Source organism: Arvicola amphibius, chromosome 17 (genome assembly GCF_903992535.2).
Source record: "Arvicola amphibius chromosome 17, mArvAmp1.2, whole genome shotgun sequence".
Classification (NCBI taxonomy): Eukaryota; Metazoa; Chordata; class Mammalia; order Rodentia; family Cricetidae; genus Arvicola; species Arvicola amphibius.
Window position 1 is genome coordinate 19,974,026 of NC_052063.2, and position 12,014 is coordinate 19,986,039.

Here is a 12,014-nt window from a genome sequence, read left to right on the forward strand (position 1 = left end):
ACACCTACTGCCATGAGGCTAGACTCTTAATTGTGCCACTCCCTATCGAGCAAGCATTCACACACAGACAATGATGGGGGACATATCTATTCAAATCACCACAACTTCTTATACATGACTGAGTTCCAAGGCTTCTCCCTCTTTATAGATATTAAATCGTCATTTTTAGCAGATGACCTTTTTGATACTTAATTATTTCTCCATTTCTACAAAGTGCCAAATACCTGCTATCAATTTGTATATTCAACATTTTGTTACATTTAAATTCAAATTCACATGTGGTTCTTATACAATCATTATTCACTTGCTTGCCACAAAATTTCACTCAATCATAGTTTTAGATTTTTTTAAGCTTAAATTACTTTGTGGCATCCCTTTGTTTCCTCCTTATAGGCCAAGACCCTAAGCTTTATCTATCTTACCTTATCTTATCTTTATCTCTCTTTTCACATGATATCTATCTAACATCTCTCTATCTCTCTATCTATCTCTATCTATCTATCTATCTATCTATCTATCATCTATCTATCAATCATCTATCTATCTATCTATCATCTATCTATCTATCTATCTTATGTTTACAAATATATGCATGTATGATTTGTTTTGCTTTCATTCTGTATTTACCTTTTCCACTAAAATTCTCAGTATAGTGCTTTCTGTACAATAGGTAACCTACAAAATCCTGAAAATGCTGCCAATTTGAAACCTATCATTGTGCACAACTACTTGATAAGGTGTGGACATAAAGAATATGTAGTGTGTGCTGCTCTGTCTTTAAGCTGTCATCTCTTTTGAATCTGTGGCAGAAAGAAAAGAACCTGGCAAATTATAAAAACGTTGCATATTTCTTGGAGGACAGGACATGACAACTTCTGTTTACACTTCATGAGCAACAAATATGAACGGGTTTAGGCCAATACAGAACAGAAGACTACTCTACACACAGAAGGGTGTACAGTGATTGTGGAATCAGATTGTTATTCCTGTGTTCTTCAGGGTGGATTAAATACTAGTAAGGAATAGCAATACATAACAAAATATATATTATGATGAAGAAAAATATTTGTCATCCTTATAACAATAATATGTAATTACAATAATCTTATAATAATATGCATTTGTTGTGTACAGACGTTTTATCATTATATACACAGTGTATAACTCTAATCAATATTATATAGAGAGAGCTGTGTTATTTTTTCTGATTGAATTAACATATCCTGTAATAACAGTACTATACATCCCAAAACAGTGCACTTATGAACATACACAGATACTTTGCCTCATATTTTTTTATTTTTATTAAAAAATTTCCATCTCCTCCCCTTCTCCCACTTCCCTCCCCTCCTCTCCACCCATACCCCCACTCCCTCCTTCTCCAGGCCAAAGAGCAGTCAGGGTTCCCTACACTATGGGAAGTCCAAGGTCCTCCCCACTCCCCCCAGGTCCAGGAAGGTGAGCATCCAAACTGACAAGGCTCATATTTCAGTAGAATCTGGGATAAGATACTTAGAGTTGTATTGGCTATCGAGACAAAAACTGCTATTATCTCTCCGCAGTTTGCCTCCTCCTCTGATGCTATTAGCAGTCACCTTTATTGGAAAGTCAGTATTTCCACTTAAGCATCTTCTATACTCTCCTCGAGTCATTACAACTTCTTGTCTGCAATCATCATTTTTCTGAATTTTCCTTAACCACTTGAATAAATAAATTGCTGATGCTCAATCCAAAGATCTCGGTCCAATTTTTACCTATCTGGTTTCCTGGGGTGATCTGGGTCTCCTTCCATTTTTTACAGCATTTGCCTCCTCTACTTTTTATTAACCTTGTCTCCTATTTTTTTTTTGGAGTGATTATCTCACTAGCAATAACCATAGGAGTCTCTCATTCTTCTCTTGTCAAACACTATTTAATAATGTTTTACGAGCATTTATCATAAGCGAAAGTTTTTCTTTGATACAGAGGCATTTTCTAAACTCCTTGTAAGTATCTCTACTTTGATAGCTCACAGTCAGACAATAAAACTGAACACCTTCAAAACTGGATCCATTTTGGTTTTGGCCACATATTCTCTTCAATTTTCCATGTGCCTTTGAAAATCAGCTCAGTATTCCTATCAGGCACTTTCTGTAACATAGAATTTTACTAGGACTCCGGTTTTCAGGATAGGATTTAAACCACTTTTAAAGAAGCCTCTATCCACTCTAGAGACCCTTGTATGCCTGTATTTACTGTGACTGCTTTCATAATAGCAAGGAAATGAAGCCAGCCTATGTGGCCATCAACAAATGAATTAATAATGAAAATGTGGCATTTGTGCAACATGGAATTTTATTTCGTTGTAGAAAAAATGACTGTTAAATTTGCAGGAAAATGGATGCAACTCGACTACTATTTTGAACAGGGAAATACATATGAATGTTGTTTGTTCTATCATATATATATATATATATATATATATATATATATATATATATATATCCTAGCCAAGTAAATGAATGAGGACTACTATTTTGAACAAGGAAATACATACGAATGCTGTATGCTCCATCTCATGTACAGATCCTAGCCTAGTAAAAGTGTATTCAGATGTGGGTAAGCATGGGTAGGAAACATGGCCTGGGAACTGTAAAGAGGCCCATGTGAATGAAGCAATAGTGTGTTCAAGGGGAGTGTTATGAGAAAGACAGTGGAGCATAAAAGAAAGAGGGAATCCAGAGGCAAAAAAAGCGCAATGGGGGAAGAGATTATCAGTGAGAGGAGTAGAGAGTAGGATGAGATGAATCAACCAAAACAAAACACTTATGGAAACCCATAAAAAACCATAAAAAACCCATAAAAAAGTGAAATTAAGGCGTATTCATTAATAAGCAAAGGGAAGAAAATGGAGTAGGTCATCATACATAGGACTGTATTCAATTAGTAGAGACACACCAAGCCTGAGTCCCGAGTCATCCACACACATTGGTCCCTACTCTATTTGTGACATTATCTTTCCACACTGTAGTCCTTGTTCTTCTGGAGACTGTCATATGATGGTACCTTATAGATGGAACATAAGGAGAGCTGTATTTTGGCTCATGGTCCAGGGGATGGCAGTTCATTTTGGCAGGAAGGGCATGGTAGCTGACGTGGCTTTGTCTGTGGTAGAAAAGCTTACAGCTGACCAGACACGGAGAGATTATGACCTAGATATAACTTTCAAGGTCCACTTTCTGGGGCTTAAATCCTCCAGGTAGTTTCTAACTTACGAGAATTCCACAGCCTCTCAAAACAGCACTACAAGGTGGGAGCCCAAGCATTCAAACAAAAGATCCTGTGGAGAAATATTTCACATCAAACTCAAAATGGAATGATTAAGGGCCAAAGCAGAAATACGATATAGAGCTTAAAATATGAATAATACATAATGATGCTACTCTCTACAGAGACACCTTGTTCATGGGATGTAGCTCTCCAATTGCTTTGATGGGACACCATAAATTTTATCTGTGTTACTTGGGTGAAGGATATATAAGATCACACTTTTTGCTTGTTTTTTTTTCAAGGCAGAGTATGTGTAATAGTCCAGCCTGTCCTGAAAGTCCTTTTGTAGACCACGCTGGTCTTGAACTTATAGAGGTCCACCTGTGACTACTTCCCTGGTGCTGGGATTAAAGGCATGCATCACTATTGCCAGGCATAAGATACTTTTGAAGTTTCCAATGGGTAGCCAAATAAGGACCTCATCAATACAAGTTTTTCTTGTGTAACTTTTATACCCACAATACTTAGAACTTCTCCTGTATTTGCTTTTTCAGGTGAATTTGCAAATATGTTTTACAAAAAAATTCATGTGAATACATGTCTCTCTTTGCTTTCCATTCCCTTTTATGTATATTTAACATGTTCTGCAAAACCTTTATCCTATACAGAAAAATTCTCATGTGTTCTATTTAAATGTTTTGCTTACTGGGTGGATAAATCATTCTTAAAATAATTTAAAAGCTCAGTCTCTATTTTACAAATTACATATTTATCCATCTAGTAGAATTGAGTGTTTTCAGTAGCACATGAACATTTACAAAATAGCCTCCTGAGGATGACTGAATCTTTCAACCATATGCGTTGATGCTTTTGTGTATGTGTTTTGTTTTGTGCGTTTGTGTGTGTGAGAGAGAGAGGAGGGGGAGAGGGAGAGATCTGTGATTTTTATTTCCCCCTTGAATTAAGATTTTCTGAAGATTATTATCCAGTATTAGTCCATGGTAAAAAAAATATATTGCACTCTAAAGCAGGCTGTCAAATATGAATCAACTTTGCTTTCTTTTACTACTTGCTCTTGCAGAATACTTCTGTTGTACCCAGCTGCCTGAAAGTTGCCATTCTTTTATGAAGCCTAAATTCTTCTACTCCTTAGTATGCCATGGAAAATCTTTAATGTTACATGCACAATGATAACAGGAGAGAACCCTATGAACTCTCAAATGCTTCGAGTACTCCACAATCCCAATGTTCTACATCTAGCAACAATTTGATTATACTGCCCTTGTCAATTCTAATTCAGAACTTGTCCTATGAAATTTAGGGTGCTGCTTCAACTTTCAGTTTCCTGTGATTTCTAACAAATATTCACTAGTAGATGCCAGAGTACCTGCTATTTCCCCTCTTTTCACATTCTTATTTTTCAGTGTTCATGACTTATAAACCATGTACCTATATATGGCTCATCAGAAGACAATAGCTCATACACCTACCATTTTGGAAAGATTTTTCTACATGGCTTTAATTCCTAAGACTCTAAAATGGGTTAGTCTTATTAGTTTAATGTTAAATATGCTACTGTTTCTCCATATTATTCTAAAACATAAATTCCTATTCTTCATTAACCATGAATCTAAACTTTATTTGAAATGAGGACTATCCAGTCAGCTATTTTCATTGTTCAGTGAATTATCCATGCCTGTTTGATTATCTCTGTGAACTCCATCAGGAAGGTGATTTTTTATATTCATTGTATTCTCTCTGCCTGCTTGAGTATTTCTGTGAACTCTATCAGGATGGTGATTTTTTTCTGTTATTGATGTGTTATCCAGTGATTTCTCATTCAAACAACAAAGATAGCCATACTACTTATTTTTCTTGTTGGCTAAGTCAATTGTTCTATTGGATTCAGTAATATCAATGATGCAAGGTGGCTTACATTTGCTACATGGTGTACAGTATCTATGAGAAGTCCAGCCATGTCCTTAGAAGTTGTTTCTTCATGGCAGGAATGAACGTAACTAAGCTTAGTTTATTCCTCTATGTGAACTGAGTTCACATAATAACCACCTATAAATTGGATAACAGTAAGGAAAAGGTAAGGACAAGACATCTCTGTGCATCACTGTCTGGCCTGGAATACACTATGCTGACCAGTATGGCCTCAAACTCAAGAGGTCTGCCAGCCTCTGCCTCCCAAGTGCTGGGGTTAATGGTGGCCTAAAACTGAATGCACTGAGAAACTTTTTCCTCTCATAGTTGACTTTGTAATAGTCTAAGGAAATATTAGGATTAAAAATACTAGGCATGGAGTTTTCCTCTCAATTATTATTTTCTTCTAAAAGTGAGAAAATATTTTAGAATCATCACTGTACTTGTTTGCCTGCACACGTGTAACTCTTAGGTCTGATGCCGTCTGTGTTAGTGATATAAAACTCTCTGTAACGTGTCTTCTTATATCATGCTTTCAAAAGAAATATCAACTACTTACATTCCTCAAGAACACTGAGATGGCATTAGTTCTTACTTGTAACTCAAGTGCACATTTGTTGAATTGCTAGTTTATAGTCATCCTATGTATCCCTAAAGGCTGATTAATGTAGCTTTTACACACTAATTTATCATGTGAGATGATGTGCATTTATTTGGGTGGAGGTACATGAGTCAGCAACCATGCACTTTGTGTAATTTTTTGTGTTAAACAGCAGTTTTCGAGAGATAACAAGTGGTGTATAGTGTAAGCAAAACAGTAAACATGAAAACCTATAAAAATAATGCTAACTATTACAGTCAACATTATTTAGTATAAACACTGTCTTCATAGTACAATTAATATATTTAATTTATTTCATTTTATGCTTATGGGTGTTTTGCCTGTATGTACGCTTGTGCATTTCATGCATGATTGGTGCCCACAGAGACGAGAAAGCATCAGATCGCATGTACATGGACTAACAGACCATTGTGAGCTGCCATGTGAGTGTTGGAAATACAACCTGGGTGTTACTCACCACTAAGCCAACCCTCTGGTCAACCCCCATTTAATCTGTTTTAAACATTTTGATAAATTTATTGAGAATTTCATATATGATATATTTGATTATATTCATCCCAAGCCCTTTCATATTAACCCCACCATCCAAACCACCCATTACCATGCTGTCTTCTCTTTTGTTGCTTTTTTTAGGCACATGAAGATCAATTTGTGCTACTCATACTATCTTGGGTGTGTGGCCATCCAGTGAGGCATGATCAACCTACCAGGGATCATTCCCTTAAAAAAGAAATCCATACTTTGCCTTTGCCTCCAGCTACCAGTTAGCAATGTATCTTTAGCTAGACACTGGATTCTGTAGCCATCTCCCTGCCCATTATGAGATTTTGTGTAGCTTGGGTTTTCTCTGGTCTTATGAATGCACGCTGTCACAAGTTTTCTGCTTTCCTATATAAAACTTCCTGTGTCTGGAAAATAATTTTTTATTGCCCTCATCCACCTCCTCTGTCTTTTACCATTGTTTTGCTCACTCCTCTATGATGATTATGAGCCTTGTCGGGAGGGACATGATATTTAGGACCTATTTAGGACCAAGACTCTGCAGATTTTTTTATTCTCTGCACCGTGTCCAGTTGTTAGTCTCTGTAATAATCACCATCTATGGTGAGAAGGAGTTTCTCTGTTAAGAACTGAGAGATGCATTAATCTCTGGGTATAATGATGTCATTAGAATTTTATCTAATACTGCCTCCATTTAGCAGAATGACAGTAGAATGTCTCCTCCTAGGTTTATGACATATCAGAGCAGGTTTATGGCCCTGATCATGGTGTCAGTTATGGGATTGTATCTTGGTTAGGAAGTATTAATGAAGTTAGAAAGTATCTGGTCACTCCCACAAAATTTTAAACCTATCTAAAAGATTTATACACCAGTAAAAGCTTAAATATTTTTTCATATATTTTAGTTCCTCTTTTTCCAAGTGTATGCAGAAATCACTGGCTATTTTTTTAAGTTTTTGTCAAAGTGCTTTTATTCTTCTTCAGGGATTAAGGCTTTCTCTGGTTCTCTTATAATTACATACTACCACATGAGCTCTTCTCACTAGTGCAGTGCTGGGGAAATATGGTGTTGCAGGTTTCTTGAGAAGTGTGCTTCATCCACTGTCTCCATGTAAGAAGCAAAGAGCAGAGCACAGACCAGAAAGGAGCCTGAACTAAATCTCAGTAGAAAGGAGCCATTGGCTAATACTTGCCATTGAACATAGAAAAAGCAAACATTTAATTGATATGTTTGACCCACTTATGTACTGGACTTTTCAGTGCGTCCCCTAAGTAACACAGTATATTACTATAACATAGTACTATTAGACGGTTTGTATGTAGCTTTGGTTTGCCTGGAACTCATATGTCACCTAGAAGTCAGACATATGAATGACCCTTTCTCTGCCTTCTAAGTGTTGGATTTAAAACTATACACTACAGGTACAATGTACCAAATGCCTATTAAAAAGTGGAAATAACTCTTTCTTAGATCCACAGTCCATTTTTAGTGGGTCTTTGGTTTTCTTGACTCTTTTTTAAGTTCTTTGTATATTCTGAATATTAATCCCGAATCAGACGGATAGCTGATAAAGGTTGTAGTCCACTCTGTGGACTCCCTTTTCACTTTGTTGATGATTTCCATTGCTGTATAGGAAAGTCTTTGGTTTTAAGAGTTCCATTTGTAGTAGGAGGCCGCTTGTTTGTTCCCAGATGCTCAGCCCTGAAATAATGACACAGAAACTACAATATTTGCAATACTGTTTGTCCAATAACTTAAGTGTATTTCTGGCTAACTCTTACATCTTAAATTAACCCATTTTCATTATTTTATATTTTATCCTAAGGGTCGTGGCATACTGGCAAGGTTCCAACTGGCAGTTTGCTTCTTTCCCCTCTGTTGGCTACAAAGCGGTGTCTCTCTGACACAGCCCTTTTTATCCCAGCATTCAATTTAGTTTTCCCAGCCTACCTCTATTCTGTTCTGCCAGATCCAAGACAGTTTCTTTATTAACCAATGGCATGTACCACATATAGAAGGGAATCCCACACCACCACCCATTTGACAATTGTTGGACTGTAACGTTCACCTCTCATTAAATAACACTGTTTTTGGATGAGATGGACATCATCATTGAAAACTACAAGTTAAAATACAGATAACCACTGGATTTGGGATGCCCATCCCCAGTTGGTACATCAATAATGCAACTCCTACACCTAAGACTCAGGACACATCAAGGAAAAGGGTGAGGAACAATTGTAAAAGACAGAGGACCAGAGAGTTTACTAGAAGATAATGTCTTCTATATGTGATAGGGACACATGAAATTGTAACAATTTAGACACTGTTCTGCACAATGGCACTAGTTGGCATTTCAATGTCATAAAATGAAGAGCTGCAGGCAATTAATGACTGCTAAGAGGATTAATTCGCCTTCCCCAGGGATGAGCCCCTGATAAGTTATGTAAGCCCTAAATATAGATACATATGAGCAACACTAAATGAAATCCACAGGATGATATATATATATATATATATATATATACGTATATATATGTACATATATATACGTATATATATTTGTATATATGAACATATGTATGTAACAATCTAAAGAACAAGTCATAAATTTGAGGGGGAGTGGAGGCAGGAGAGGTATTGGGCAGATAATGGGAGATAGAAATTATGTTAATGCAACACATATGTATGAAATTCTTACAAAATAAAATTAAGGTTCTAAAAAATAAAAAGTATATTCTCACAATAATTTAATAAAAGTACATGTTTTTATCATTTTAATTATTTACACATAAATCCATATTGAAATTCAATAGTAAACTTATAAAATTTATTTTGATAAGAAAAGGGTTTATCTCACCTATAAATCTTAGGTCTCACACCATAACTGAAGGAAGTAAGGGCAGAAACTCAAGGCAGGAACCTAGAAGCAGGAACTGAAGCAGAGGCTCCAGTGTTCACTTCTTCTTGGTTTATTCTCCATAGCTGGCTCGGCCTATTTTTTCATACCATCCGGGACTGCCTGTCTATGAAATACACTGTCCACAAAGGGATGGGCCCTCTCCCATCAATCACTAATCATGAAAACACCCCACAGGTTTGCTTCCAGACCAATCCATAATATATAAATTTGATTTAATGGTTTTACTAATGTTAATATTAATGACTTTTAATGAAGGCAAAATATGATTAACTACTTGCCAAAATGGTTACCTGTATGGTTAAAATCAGAAGATACTGTTCTAATGCCTATTCTAATATCTAATCAGACACCTCTGTTCTAATCAATAACTCATCTTCTATTTGTATTAAAAAACATTCTCATTTTGGAAAAATAACTTGTTATTTACTAAATCTATTATTTTCATAGCTTATGCTAGATTACTTATTTTATTTGATGTGCTATCTTACTAAACTGTCTTGTACATTCAAATTCATCTTGGCTATCATTAAAATAAAAGTGTTTTAATATACATCATGATATTTGTGTCACTAATTGGTAATAGTTCCATTCCCATTATCACAACACTGCTAGTGATTCGCTAGGAAAAATTTTCTTTTCTGTCCCTGTGACCTCAAGTTCTACTGACCTAGAAGTTTTGCTTCTTAATGGGGGAGTCCTCCTGGGAGGAGACAAAGCAAACGTTCCATTGACCTGGATGTTCAGACTTGCCACAGGTCTCTCTGAGTTTCTGATGCTCTTAAGTCGATTGGGTAAGCAAAGAGTTGACAGGGTTAGGATATTAATCCAAATTATCAAATACTGAGATTGAACCAATGGTTTGTGCAGAGGAACTGAAGAGGAATTCAAGATTCGACACAAGGGGCTCAAGGCTATCTGGGCTGCATAGCATTGCTTTACCAGTAGTCAATGGAGTTTTAAATTTAGACAGCTCAGAGTACACAGGAGGAACAAAGAAACTCTGGAAAACTTAGGAACATTTTTTTTTTCCACTATCACCAGATCTGCTCTGGAGACTGAAGGTCTCATGGTGACTGGGGGCTGATTGGCGAGCATATTTCAAGTATTAAGCTGTATTCCTAAGGCTGGGAGAGAAATATCTTGCCAGTGCCATTCCTTTGGCAGACAGACACATTACTCCCAGGGGAGTCAACAAAGTTCTATGAAAACACAGTTTGCACAGCTGGAGAGTGTGGAAAAATCTATTATATGAATCAAATACTCCAGGGGGAAGTGTTGGATTGCTTCTCTCACATAGAGATAAGGAAGATTGTGTGGAGTGCTGGAGATTCTTAAGGCTATCTCTTGGTGTTATCATGTACTGTGTTTAAAGTCAACAGGAAACCACAACAACCCAATTCAGGGAAGAAAACAAAAGGCCCAGATTCTTTTTGTTTGTTTGTTTTTTACATTCTTTTTATTGTCATTATTATTGAGCTCTACATTTATCTCTGCTCCCCTCCCTGCCTGGGATGAGGGTGGGAAGGCCCAGATTCTTAATGAAGGCAAGAGTCACTGCTCTAGGTAAAGAACGGAGACCTGCTGGAAGAAAACAGAATGAGTAATAGCAAAGATGGTTAAAACTACTGGTTAAGGTCACTTGACAATTTGCAGAAGTGTAGATTATAATTGACATGAGTGTTTCCATCATATTTAGTTGAAAATATGTTTGAGTGTATATATATATGTGTGTGTGTATGTGTGTGTGTGTTAAGCAGATATTTGTATTTTATTTATTTATCATTTAATGTAACAGCAATTTAGCAAACATTGGTGGTTATGATCACTTTAAGCTCCGAGACACTAGAAGAGCAAACATTCTTCAAGGGATTTTTTTTTTGTTGTTGTTGTTGTTTTTGGTTTTTCGAGACAGGGTTTTTCTGTGGCTTTAGAGCCTGTCCTGGAACTAGCTCTTGTAGACCAGGCTGGTCTCGAACTCACAGAGATCTGCCTGCCTCTGCCTCCCGAGTGCTGGGATTAAAGGCGTGCGCCACCACCGCCCGGCTCTTCAAGGGATTTTGCCACCTATGATAAAATACATAATGCACTTGTGGTTATAAATGGGATAATTGTGTCATGGTAGGCATAATTATGATGTGGGTATTGTCTGCATTTAGATATTAAGCATGATATAAAAAGGTGGAATTGTATGTCAAGCTGACAATGACGGACTTATGATGGGTAATCTTGATTGCCGATTTACCACATTTAGTACCAATTAAAACCCCAGCAGCTGAGCATGCCTGTGATGGACTTGCTTGGCTGAATCATTGAAGGACCCACTCTAAACCAGGTCACACCTGTAGCTAGTCCACATAGAGGGAACTAGGAAGACCAAAGGTGTTGAGTTTTGCTTGCTTGCTCTTTTTTACACTGGCAAGTTCAGAGGCTAAAGCGTTCCTTCAATGGTACCAGAATGTAGCTTTATGACATTCCAGTGTCAACTGAACAGCTATGACATATAGCCGGTTCACTGAACAACTCCCAGATCCTCAGCCTTTCCATGAAAAGAAAGACATTCTTCTGGAGCCAGACCACACTCCATAATTTATTTATCATCCATGTATGTATTTTTATTATATCAGGTCTGTTTTTTTTTTTTTGGAGGACCTGGCTAGTACTAACATTTCATTTGATATTCTGTATATGTAGAGATAGAAGAATCAGTCACGATAGTATAAATGAGCATAGTTGTGTGCTATACTCCACTTAAAGAATGAATGCATAAGGTAATATTTGAAATTGTGCAA